Source organism: Macrotis lagotis, chromosome 1 (assembly GCF_037893015.1).
Source record: "Macrotis lagotis isolate mMagLag1 chromosome 1, bilby.v1.9.chrom.fasta, whole genome shotgun sequence".
Lineage (NCBI taxonomy): Eukaryota > Metazoa > Chordata > Mammalia > Peramelemorphia > Peramelidae > Macrotis > Macrotis lagotis.
In genome coordinates this window covers 141955098-141969654 of record NC_133658.1, presented here as the reverse complement: position 1 = coordinate 141969654, position 14557 = coordinate 141955098, and positions in this window count along the sequence as shown.

Genomic DNA, 14557 nt, shown 5'->3' with positions numbered 1-14557 from the left:
TTGAACTCTAACACTCTATGAACCCATTTGAAGATAATGGGGAATTCTTATTTGTGAAAGCAGCCAGTTTGGAATAAAAATAGTAGCTAGTATCTCTAAAACTCTTTAAATTTGCAAAGCATTTTACAAATATCTCATTTTATGCTAACAACCACATGAGGAAGGGGTCATTGTTATTTCTATTTTTCAGATGAGGAGTTTAAATGATTTGTTTAAGGTCATACAACCAATATCTGAAGGATTTAGTGCAATAGAAAGTTTTCCAGTTATAGAAAACTTAGTTCAAAATCTGGGTCTGTTTCTATATACCTCAGTGACACCTTATTTAATCTCTCTTGATCTCAGCTACCTCCCTCTCCATAAATCGAGAGGATTGGACCCCATGGTCTGTAATCGTATGATCCTAACCTCTTCCAATAGATAGATTCCAAAAATGTCTATATGAGACAAAAATAGAGGTGACCAGGAGATCATCTATCCTCATAGAATAACAAGATTGAGTATAAATTTAAAAGATTATATTTAGAAAATAAGTGAGATATAGTGAAAAGGTACTGGACCTGTATTTCTGAGACTTGGGATTGAGTTCCATCTCAGACACTTGCTAGCTATGAGTATATTACTATGCTTCTCAGAGTTCTGCTTTCCTTGAGTATACAATAGGTTTAAAAATACTTGAACTATCTAATGAACAGAATTATTATGAATAAGGTACTTTGAAAACCTTAAAGTGCCATATACATTTGAACTATTGTTATAATTTTAGATTAGAACAATATATATGTGAATCCTAAGACATTGCAAAGCACATAAAACATTCGTAGTTTTATTTTTCAAAATAAATACATATACATATATATGTCTGTATGAATTTCTTTCCAAAATATTTGATTTTAGGATGATTTCCTAAATGCTGGATCTGAATATGTCAGGGCCATATTCAAGGATAGTTTACAACTTGGAACATTAGAGCAATAGAAGAAGAATAAATTTGATTTGGCATTTTTAAAAAAGTCAATGATTTCTGCCCTATGAACAAAAAAATACTTGTCAATGCAATAGTCCGGCACTGATTTCTAGTCTGCTACCCAAGTGTTTGAACAAAGGCATACAATTAGATCTGACACTATAAGCACCATTTCTTTACTTGAAGGTGAGTTTTCTAGGCACAGGCATCTGAGAAATAAAATGAGTTGGTGAACCATGAAAAGCCATTGTCCACACCTGTTTCCAATCTTCACATTCTTCTTGCAGAGAGATCTTGCCCTATTAAAGCTATAAGCTATTTGGAGAAGTTTGTTTCCCAAAATACTCTAGGTGGAAGAAAATGAAATATAATTTTATTATATTGCCCTTTTTTCCATTGAACAAATATTTATCGAGTATCATTTACTATGTACAGGACACTTAAAAGCCTTTTTCATGAATGTTTAAGATTATAGATGATACTTCAAGAGGTATAACAACAAAGTTGACTTCTTTCAAAACCATCTGATTAGAAATATCAAATAAGACATAATACAGAGAAATCTATGCACACCAGAAATATTTGCTACAATTATGAGGGGGATGTTGTATACCAAGTCAGAATGAAAGTTGTTTATATATAACCCTTGCAGTCTTATATCTGCTCCTATTGCAAGATGATACATTGATGCTCCAGAACATTATATAGTATCCTATATGAGATCTACAATTACTCAAAAGAGTTTTGTCCACACAGATAAAGCCAAGTAGATAAGGTGACTGTTGTTCATGCACTTGGTTGGAGAGCCTATAGAGCTGACCCATCACTACATAATATTCAACAAGTACATTCTATACCTCCCACTCTTCTTTCAAACCATTAATTTCCATGGGACATATAAACTATGAATTGTTAAGATATTTCATTTGTTTTCTCAGGTCCTATATCTCCAAGAGAATCATATTCTTAGGCTATTCCTTAAAAAATGAGTAATCATTGAAGGGAATTTTTCTGGGGCACATCTTGGGCACAACTCTGATCCCACTCAAGCAGGCCTTAATGCCAAGTCTCTTTCATAGATTATTCCACCAGAGCTTTATCAACAATATCTGAAGTTAAACTCCCTTAGTTTCACCCCAGGGTACATGGTTTGGTGCTTCCTTTTGCATTCTTGTCATCACTATTCTGTAATTTTCTGTATAGGAAAAAATTAAGGTATTGAATCACAATGAATATCCATATACTATCATTTCAACTCATATTTGAATTCATTCCCATTCAATACCAAAACACCAGAAATGTTTGCTAGATCTGAAGACATCAGGGTCTTAGTGCTAACTATCTCAATTAAAGCTATAATTTTCTTCAAGGAACTCCAAATTTACAATGTCATGATCTAAACATGAACAATTCTCACTCAGTGAATATAGAATCAGTTGTTGCATGAGATCTATGTCCTGCAAATATTCTAAGTAAAATATAGTATAATTGTTAATTTTATGTTAAATGGTATGGATAGGACTTTCTATTGTTCTTCTCTAGACATATTTGACTCTTCAATGACCCCATTTAGAGTTTTCTTGGTAATTCATATTACAGGTGAGGAAATTGAGGCAAACAGGGCTAAGTGACTTACCCAAGGTCACACAGTTAATAAGTGTTTCAGGTTAGATTTGAATTGAGGAAGAAGAATCTTCCTGGTTCACAATCCAATCTATCCATTGCACTACCTAGAAAACTCAATGCTATTGAGTCAGAAAAGGTCAATCTGTTAAAAGTTGTGATTTAAGTCCAAGAGAAATTGTCATCCCTCAAACCATCTCTTTGTTAATATTGAGTCAGTGAATGTTAGCTTCTGCAAAACTAAAACTGAATTCTCTTCTTAAGGGCACTCTGTACATATTTGCCCATCTTTACCACAGTTTTATCAAACTGTACTTCTGGAGTCCCTCTGGAAAGAGGGATTTTTTACATTGCTTTTACTTTCAACAGACAACCTGAGTTCACTTATCAATATGTGCTGACCACTGCACCACCATCCCTAAAGTTTTATATTATATTTTGTTTTTATATTAATACAGTTACTTTCAGAATTGTCCCTTGTTTCTCATTGGACATCATCCTTATCCCAGTCTTCTCTTATAACAAAGGAAAAAAACAATAATATCTACCAGGGGTTTGAGGGATTATTGGAAAAAAATTTTCTCTTCAGTTTTGAGAAGCAATTTAAGACTATCTCTTTTTCTGGCCTATAAGGCAGTATTGAGTCACAATTGAAGAACTGAGGTGAGACAGAGGAGGAAAAAACTGAGGATGACCATAAGTCCCAAAGGCATATTGGAACAAAAAATTTAGACTAAAGTTACTAGTTTTATCATCCTCTTTAAGGATGATGGAAAGTTCAAATAAATGTCTTCTCTTTTCCCAACTTCCCTTTCCAGAACCTGTTTCTTAATGGATACTATAACATTCTTGGCTTCTTCTTTACCCACATGTTTTTGATATCTTGAATTTTACTTCCATCATAAAGAGCCCATAGAAAAGCTAAAGATAAACATGAGTTTAAATTAAGGCAGAAAGCCAAATCTCTGTTTAAATGTTTGAAATTTTCCCAACTAAGTACTCTGGGCAATTATGATTGCATTCTTTTTTTTTCTTTTTTTCATTTTTTAAATTTTATTTATTATTTGTTATTTATTCCTGTTACAGGTAAAAACTATTTTTAATATTCATTTTTAAAACTCTTACTTCCAAATTCTCTTCCTTCCTCCCTTCTCATCCACACGCCTTTGAAGGCAAGCAATTCAAAATACATTTGCATGTGTAGTGAAGCAAAACATTTCCTTAATAGTCATATAATGAAAGAAAATATAAATAAAAAATTTCAAGTTAAATAAAGTAAAAAAAGTATTTTTCAATCTCAATTCAAACACCATTTCTTTTTCTTGGAACAAATAGCATGTTTCATCATATGTCCTTCAGAGTTGTTTGGGATCATCATAATTCTGAGAAAAGCTAAGTCATTCGCAGTCGATTATTCAATAATATTTCTGTTATTTTGTACACAGTACATTTCATTTTGAATCTGCTTGTGTGAGTCTTTTTAGGTTTTTCTGAGATCATCTTGCTCTTCATTTCTTCTAGCAGGATAGCATAATCATAATCACAATCATGATCATAATCACATAATCTCACCACAATTTGATGCCAATTAATGGGCATCTCCTGAATTCCCAATACTTTACCACCAAAAAAAGAAGTACCACAAATATCCTTGTACACGGAGGTCCTTTTCCCTTTGTTTTTCATCTCTTTTGGGATACAGAGCCAGTAGTAGCATTGCTACTGTATTTCCCCCAAAATAAAACCTAGCAAGATTTTTTTCAGATGCTCATAATATAAGCCCTACACCCCCCCAAAAAGCCCCCATTAATATTATCAGTCAGACAGATGCATTTATTTTATATCCATTGCAACACACAACAGACATGTTGAATTATGACATAATATTAATATATAATTGAATATAAATAAATAATATTATTAAAATTAACACTTAAAATAAATTCTAATATAAATTAAAATTAAGTATTTGTAAATACCCAAGTAGGCATCTTTGGACAAATGGTAAATGCATATGTAAACAGATGAACTCGTAACTTATTTCCAAATGACCAATCAGAGTACAGAAGCACTTGATAAAGTATGAATGAAAAGCAAGTCCCAACTCTAATCATCACTAAGGGTAAGAAAGATAAGACTGAATATGTTTCAGGTATTTATGTTCTTGAACCCCCCCCCAAAAAAAAAGCCTGATGAACACAAACAGTTAAAAGGAAGTGGGTCGATTTAAGGCTGCCCCAGTTTTCAAGGTGGCCATAGAGTCTGCTAGTCTGGGACTCAGCCAACACTTAACTAGCTAAAGACCTGAAGAACATCCCTGCAGAGAGAAAGATAGAACAAATAATAATTCCAACAGGAATGACTGCTTATCTCCAGACTCTTGATGTTATAATAAGCAAGTCATTCAATGACTTTCCATGTGCAAATATCACAGGGAAATCATTGACTATATTGAAAATATAATAAAGATAAATAAGTGAAAACGTTGAGAAGAGTGGTCTGCAAGAGGTGATGACTTGGGTGAAGAATTCATGGAATAAAATCACTGGTGGCTGGATTGCCAATGCACCATGAGCTGCCTGCAAGGACAAGAAGTGTTCATTTGGGGCAGCTAGGTGGTGCAGGAGTCAGGAGTACCTGAGTTCAAATCTGGCCTCAGACACTTAATAATTACCTAGCCTGTGGCCTTGGGCAAGCTACTTAACCCCATTGCCTTGCAAAAACTAAAAAAAAAAAAAAAAAAAAAAAAAAAAAAAGTGTTCACTTGAGGAGAGCTCTATTGCTGGACATGAGAGATGGAGGTCAATGGTTCTACAGGAAATGGAGTTGCAAGAAATTCAGACTGTAATTCGAGATTTGGAGAGTTATGACAACGTTCTTGAAGAAGATGACATGACTGTATTTGAATAAATGTAGATTTTTTTGTACATGAATAAATGAATAAATGTAGGTCGTTGTATATGAAAAAAAGACATCCCTTGAAAATAAGCCCTAATGCATCTTTTGAAGCTAAAGATTAATATAAGACCCTGATTACTTTTGGGCACATATGATAGGTTAAAGGGCATGCATGGTTTATAACCCTTTGGACTTGGCTCCAAACTGCTCTACCGAATGGTTAAAATCAGTTCACAATTCCACCAACAATGCAGCCCCTTCAACATTTGTCATTTTCCTTTACTGTCCTATTAGCCACTCTAATAGAGATTAGATAGTACCTCAGAATTTTTTTTAATGCAATCAATAGAGAAAATTTATATATATATATAATATATTTTATATTATATTATTATATGATATATTCATTATATATTATTATATTACATATAATTTATATATTATTATATTATACATAATATATAACATATATTATTATATAATACATTTATATTATATTATATATTTATATATTATATATAAAATATATAATAAATATATATTATATATAAAAATACAGTAAATATATATAAAATATATATTTATATAAATATAAAATTTATATATATATATATATATATATATAAAACATTGATAACCTCATCTGAAAACTCATCATATTTCTTGAGCATTCATCACTTGGGGAATGATTCTTATTTTTATAAATTTGACTCAGTTATTCTATTCTATTTTTTTTGGTAAGGCAATGGAATTAAATGACTTGCCCAGGGTCACACAGGTAATCCTTAAGTGTCTGAGGTCGGATTTGAACTCAGGTCCTCCTGACGCCAGAGCTGATACCTCTATCCACTGTACCACCCAACTACCCCTAATCTCTTTATCTTTTCACCCTGTCTCTCCTCAAAAGTGCTTTGCTAATTGTGATTGCATTCTTTAACATTTTACTTAATATGAACTCCATAAAGCAGTATAGGAATCATAGATTGTATATAAATATAATTGCAGTTATAAGGAATAGTTGATTAAATCTTCAGAGACAAAGAAGAGTATAAAGAGTAGTTGTGGGCGGCTAGGTGACCTATAGGGCAGCTAGGTGGCATAGTGGATAAAGCACCGGCCCTGGAGTCAGGAGGACCTGGGTTCAAATCCGGTCTCAGACACTTAATGATTACCTAGCTGTGTGGCCTTGGGCAAGCCACTTAACCCTGTTTGCCTTGCAAAAACCTAAAAAAAAAAAGATTAGTTATGACTATCCTCTAATTCATGCCAGCCTAGCCTAGTCTATTGCTGGCAGCCCAAACTTTCTATAATCTGTATTCACTTGGATTATATAACTGTAAAATAGGTATCCTTACTTTAGGCTCATATTCTGATGAGACAGATTTAAAGGCTTAAATTCATAAAAATTTCTTCCATTTAAAGAATATATAGGAAATATAAGAATGGCTCATAATTATTCATGAGGTTAGAGAGAGAAAACTCCCAGTCAATGGGCAAAGAGGTTCAGATCTCAAAAATCATGCCAGGAAATGTCACTCTTCCCAGCAGGACTCCTAGATCTATTCTACATCTTCACACCATGAACACAAGGATGCAAGGAGTATGATTAACCACAACTGTATATAAGAAATAAGATTAGGTCAGTCAGGAAATGCAAGGAGTATGATTAACCATAACTGTATATAAGAAATGAGATTAGGTCAGTCAGATGCAATTTTTTTTAACAGAATAAAAAGGGCATTGAGTTGCACCTGGTTGAAATAAGGTGATAGAATGGGATGAGAACTGTCAATTTTTCAAAGACTTTCCCCATATCAGTCTCATGCCTTTCCCCTTTAGCTTTCACCTTTCTAGTCTCCTTAGAGATGTGGATTTGAGGAGGGTACTTCCAACATTACCAATGATGTTGCCACCACCATGCCGTTGTTCTATGTAACTAGGAAGATAGAATGTCACACTCACTGCCTCCTCCCTGCTCTCCATGCTTTCTTTCTTTTCTCAAGTGAAATTTTTAAAAATTTTAAACTGCAATATAAGAGAAAACTCCACCTCCTTCTGATCTCACATTAGCTTCCTCTCTTCTAAATTTAGGAAGAAATATAATTTTTGGAGTCTTCAGAAACTTAGCCCCTCAAAAGGCAGTCAGTCCAAGCCTTCCAGGACTATTATATTCAAACCAACCAATATAACTGCAATTTTTGACACTGTATTCAACATTCCACAATCAAACTTGCACCTCTCCAAAAAGGGGGAAAAGGTGCGTCTCCTCTCTTCTTCAAGGTAGAAATTGGTAATTATAATTTTAAATTTTTTTTATCATTTCTTCTCTCCCCTTTCTGCTTAAGAATTCTCCCTCTAGCCTTGTAAAAAGCACCTTCCATTTCCTTAAATTTAAAAGAAGCATATGAGTTCTTATATTTAGCCCTGTATTCATTTGAAACTTATTGTACTATATAGGATAGGGTGTTGTTCTAAAACTATTTTCCCCAAAGTTATTACTGAACAAGGAATATTTCCCCCAATTTTCTTTGGTTGATCAAAATCTAGATTACTGAATTTAATTATTTCTGATTCTTGATACTTTTGGAGGCAATTGAGGTTACGTAGCTTGCAGAGAGTCACACAACTAGTAAATGTTTGAAGTCTAGAAATCCCTAAGTCCAGAAATCATCATTGTAATCTTGGATGAAGCTTAGGACTCTACATGATCATGAAACCCAGAAGAGACCTCCACCAGCCTTAATATTCCCTGAAATCATTTTCATTAATCACTTTACTGTGAACATATGGTCTCATCAAAAAGAGAATCTTTTTTGACACAATAAGCATCTCAAGTCTAGGATCAGACATCCTGAGAAAGACAATACTTTCCTTGCATTAGTCATTCCTATTGCAAATACAAGTTAGACAATGAGATGTAAGCAAGATCCAGTAACTTCAAATGAGGCATAATAACTTACAAATCTGGGGATAAAGGAAAATTTCCTAGAGGAAGTAGAATTTGAGCCATCTTAAAGGATAGAAAGAATTTTGGTAAGTATACATAAAAGTGTGACTAAAAATAAGTAGAGATAAGAAAAAAACAGTCAATCTGAATGAGCACAAGAATATGTGAAGGAAAGTAATAAGAGATAGTATTAATGATAATAAATCAAATTCACAGTCACAATTAAACAGCATAGCACACAGTAAGTAGAAGACTGTCCTTGGAGTAAGGTAGAACAAGGCTCAAGTCCTTCCTTAGTCACACTCTTGGCTGGGTGATGAGAGTCAAGGCATTTGACCACTTATTGATCCCACTCAGCTCCTTAAAGTTATCAATAAGGATGAATACTGAAGTATTTGTTTGTTTGTTTGTTTTATGGTAGCAAAGAACTAAATAAATTAGATGCCTATTGATTGGAGAATGACTAAGCAAAAGGCAATGACAAGAATGTAACCAAATGTTATTGTGCCATGGAAAACAACAAACATGATAAAAACAGAATGGTATGGAAAGAGAAGCAAACTGAAGCAAAGTAGCAGAAGCAGAGTCAGAAAAACAATATACTTAATGACTGCAAGACTGTAAATATAAGAGGAAAAGTCACAAAACAAAAAATAAAATATTGCAAAATTAAACAACAAAAAACAAGAGCTCTAAAGGAAAAAAATGAGAGATACCTCACTCCAATTTTTTGCAGAAATGGAAAGTCCATGAGTTAAGAACATTACATATGTCATCATTTTTTGATGCTTTAATCAGTTTTGCTAATTAAATTTTTCTCTTCCTCTTTTTCTTTTTTCATTTGCTTTCTTTTTTGGGGGGAAGGGTATCAAAATTTTTCAACTCCAAATTCTCTTCCAACCTTTATCCCCCTCCCCCACCCATCAAAAAAGGCAAAAAAATATAATACCCAGTATACATATGAAGCAGGGACCTATAGTGAAGGGAGGCAGAGGAGGCAAAGCTGTGCCTCCTTCAGACTGCACAATCCCTCATAAATTGGTTTGAGCATGTACAATAAAGATGTGCTTATGCTACTCCTATTAGGCACATACAAGGCAAATCCTGACTGATACTTTCTGTATCCCCAGTCATGGACCCCACTGCACATCACTGTTATGAAACCATGTAAAGCATATTTCACATTTTCATATGTTTGCAGGGGAAAAAACAAGAAAAATAAAATGAAAAGAACATGCTTCATTCTGCACCCAGAGTTCATCATCTCTCTGCAGGTAAATAATATTTTTTTTCAGTATGAGTCCTTTAGGTTTGCCATGGATCATTATATTGGTCAGAGTTGGTAAGTCTTTCACAGTTGATAATTACCAAAATATTGTGGTTACTGTGTATAATGATCTCCGGATTCTTCTCACTTCATTTTGTATCTGCTCATATGAGTTTTCCCATGATTTAGTGAAACCATTCTCTTCCTCTTCTAAAAATGGAAAATTCTTTGTTTTAAGTGGTGACTCTCCAAAGGGGGGATAAAGGAAAGAATAAGGAGAGAAAATCTAAATTATATGAAGAAGATAGCAATAAAATTTATTTTTAAAAAGTTCTACCTAAAAAAATAAATTATTGAGCTGTATTGATACAGGGAATTTTCACACTAGAAGTCCACCACACTGATAAAATCACAGGACTAGACCACAGTATGAAAAAATGCTGGAGCAGAACATTTTCAGTTTGCTAGATGTGAGAGGTAAAATTGCAGAACTGATTTAATATTTTTTTTATTATTGGTGAATTAGAACCATCTTTCATGTGGAAGACACTGGTGGGGGACTTTGATCACATCTTCTGCTACATCACAGCTGCTTTTATTATATCACAGCCATCACAGAAGAAGGCAATTACCTGAAAAAACCCTTCCCTAGCCTTTGGGAAAGTGTGAGCAATTCAGGTGCGTGGCTAATCTCTTGGCCTGGACTCTGAAACTCAATCTGATTCTCTGGGTAAGGAACCATAAATGTACACCAAACCATATCAACTCGGGGCTTCTCCACCCATCGTAGTTGTGTGAATAACCAGGAGAGGATTTTTCATAAGCCAACCCATAAAATCTATCCATCATCTCCATAAAAAAAGATTAGATTTATGGTCAACACAATTTCTCCACTGAGTTTAGGGAGTACAGTTTAGAAAATCAAATTATCTCTCTCTGTTTCCTCTTCCTCTTGCTCTTACCTTTTCTGTAGGGTTCTCTGAGGGTGGTATTGATGCAGTTAATGTAAGCAGTAAACCAACTGTAGGTGGGAGATAGGACCACTTTCTTTTTTTGGTCTCAAATTATTTATTGCCTTCAATGTTACTTCCAGCTTGCAGATTACAGGATTCTTAGATTGAATAGAACTATTTACTAAGGGTGAATCAAAGTTTAGAGACTAGATTGCTTGACGCACTAATGATTGGTAGCTGAGTCACTTTTGGAAAAAATCCACCAGCCAACACCCTTCTTGAGATAAAGGTGCCTCAGGGAAATTGCCCCAGGTTCAGGTTTTTGACAGATGATCTATTGTTTCCAGGATTAGGAAGATGTACATGAAAAATGGTTCAAAAAGGTGTTAAGCATGTAACAAATTTAGGTGGCCATAATAATATAACGATTTAAAGTTTGCAAAGCACTGTGTGTGTGTTTATGTGTATTTGATCCTTGTAATAGTGCTGTGAGATAGGTTCTATTGTTATCCCCACTTTGTAGATTTTGGAAACTAAGGTTCAAAAAGTTTATTCAAAGTCATATGACTAGTAAATGTCTGAAGCAGACTTTAAATCCAAGTGTCTTAAGCTCCAAAAGAAACCCAAGATTTTTTTTTAAAGCAGTGAGGGACTATCTGCATGGAAATAGATGTGATTTTTTTGGCAGAGAAAGCATTTTACTTAAAGCTTAGAGATCTGGATTCAAATCCCAAATATGGCACTTACTAGTTTTATGGACAAATCACTTTGAGGAACTAGACTAGATGAATGAAGTACTGAGGTACTTTTCATAAGCCAACCCATAAAATCTATCCATCATCTCCATTAAAAAAAAAAAAGATTCGATTTATGGTCAACACAATTTGCTCTTGCCTTTTCTGTTAGGGTTCCCTGAGGGTGGTATTGATGCAGTTAATGTAGGTAATAAACCAACGCTGTGGATGGAAGATAGGACAACTTTCAGTACTAAATCTTTCCGTACTAAATCTTTAATCTTATCTCTTAGGGACAGCTAGGTGACCCAGTGGATAGAATGCCAAGTCTAGAGTCCAGAGGATCTGAGTTCAAATCCAACCTCACACATACTAGCAGTGTGAATCGGCAAGTCACTTAATTCTGTTTGAGTTTAAAGAAACTAGAAACTACTCAACTAGTTTTGCAAAAAAAAAAAAAAGACTCACAAAGAATACAGTATTCTAGTTGACTAGACAACAATAATGATTCTTAGGATCTTATATTTGTTCTGTAGAACAGCACATTTTAAATCTGATAGGCTCATAAATGCAAAGCTAGAAGGAATAATAGAGATAATAGAGATCACATAATCTGACTCCATTCAGTTTGGAGAAATTGAGATTTTTCTTGTTCAATCATTTTGGTCATGTCTGACTCTTCATGATCTCATTTGGAATTTTCTTGGAAAGGAATTAGAATATTAGAATCCATCTTTACAGATAAGGAAACTAAGGCAAACAGGGACAATTGCCTTGCTCATGATCACAGTTAGTAAGAATCTTCACTGAACTCAGGTCTTCCTGATTATAGGCTTTGAATTCTATCCACCTTGCTGCCCAAATTGAGATTTAATGAGATTAAATGATTTGACTATGGTAGTGGAAATTACATTAGAACTTGAGTTCTCTGTCTCTAAAAATCCCCAGACCTGTGCTACAGTGTCTCCCTACCACCACACTGCCTAGTAGGATCCTTTCCCATTTATAAAATCTTATAATACTTAGAAGTAATACTATTCAAATAAGTATACAGAATTTGAAATCAGGTCCTCCAACATTAGATCCAGTCTTTTTTGCACAGAAACACACCGCCCCCCAAAGATCCCATCCAGCTCTAAGATTCTCTCATTCTAAGAGCAAATAGCATCTGTACCTTATCCTACCAATCAGAATATATGATGCCCTATGTGGAACAACCTCTCCTTTGAATTCTGCTATTCCTACTATGTACACTGTTGACCCATGTTGGGGAAAGTTTCTTTTAATCAATTCAACATACAGTTAAATGCCTGTACTTAGAATTGTAGGAAATGCAAAATTTAAGTAACATGAATCTGAGAGTCTAATAGACTCTTTTTGTTCATTTTAACTTTGGTATTTGCAAATATCCCTAGGGAAGAGAACAACATCAGGTTGTATCATTTGTTTTACACCCCATAAAAGAAATAGCTTTGTTCACACCTATAACTTACTCACCTAAGTAAATTCTAAACCACTGAAAACCACCCTCTTTATAAACTTTGCAGAATTCTTCATACTTGAGTTGGCTGGAGCACTGGTCTGAGTCTAAGTAGTCTTGGACTGAATCCTAACTGTTAATTATCTTATTACATGGCCTTGGCTACGTCACTTCCCACACCAGAGTCTCACTTTTACTTACTTTATAAAGTGACATAATTGGGGCAGCTAGGTGGTGTAGTGGATAAAGCACTGGCCTTGGAGTCAGGAGTACCTGAGTTCAAATCCGGTCTCAGACATTTAATAATTACCTAGCTGTGTGGCCTTGGGCAAGCCACTTAACCCTATTTGCCTGGAAAAAACCTAAAAAACAAAACAAAACAAGACAAAATAAAGTGACATAATTGGACTAAATAGGATTGAGTGACTTGCCCAGTGTCACACAGTTACTATTAATCTGAGACCATTTTTGAACTCAAGTCTTCCTGACTCCAGGCCCCAGGCTCTATCCACTATGCAACCTAGTAGCTTTTCTATTGAAATTTTCCATGTTAGAAATTAAAATATTTAATACTATTCATATTCATTTAAAGATAATAAACTGGGGGCAGCTAGGTGGCGCAGTGGATAAAGCACCAGCCCTGGAATCAGGAATACCTGGGTTCAAATCTGGTCTCAGACACTTAATAATTACCTAGCTGTGTGGCCTTGGGCAAGCCACTTAACCCCATTTGCCTTGCAAAAACCTAAAAAAACCCCTAAAGATAATAAACTACCACATGTAACCTAACATATTTTTTATAAAAAATATATCTCCAAAAACAAAAACTATTTAGTGAGAAAAGTGGCATTATTTTACATATTTTTACAACTCTAATATTTGACTTAGTAAAACGACAGCTGAATTCTTTTATCTGCTTCTGCACTCAGTCTGTTTCAATACATTCTTTTGGTTGAAGTATATGAAGAAAATTCATTCTCAAACAGATATGTATCTGGAAAAGGGAAAAGTAGTTTAATAAACAAATATTTTGAGGTGTTGGTTGTTGCATTGGACAGATAGTAGACTGTGAATCAGGAAGTCTTGAGTTCAAGTACAGCCTCAAACAATTAATAACTGTTAATTCTAGATAGGTTGCAACTTCTGTCTATCTCAGTTTTACCAGCTATATAAAAACAACACCTAACTTTAAGAGTTGTTGTGAGGATTAAATGAGGTCATATTTTTAAAGGACTTAGTATCTGACTTGTAGTAGGTATCTAATAAATAAATACCTGTTCTCTTCCCTTCCCCTTGAAAAGGTCTTGGGAACCCACAGGAATCTCTAGACCTTCCTTTAAGAACCACTGAGCTAAGTGATCCCTAAAGCTCTTTGCAGCTCTAAATTCTTGCTCTTATAAATCATCCAGTCTCAAAAAGCTAACATTAAAAATAGAAAAAGTTATCACCCAAAATAGTTTGTTGGGAGAAGAAAGGTAGTGAGAATTCTTTCAAGGAAGGTTAAAAAAAGGACAAGAATATCAGGAAGAAAAAAGAAGAGTGTTCTCTGGGGTACCTCATAATCAAATTTGATTAATGAGCATAAACTCTATTAGGGTTAAGTTAGGATTTCAAAAACAAATGCAAATAAACAAAAACAAACAAAGAAAAAAAACAAAAAATCCTGCCCAGGACCAGGTAGACATGAT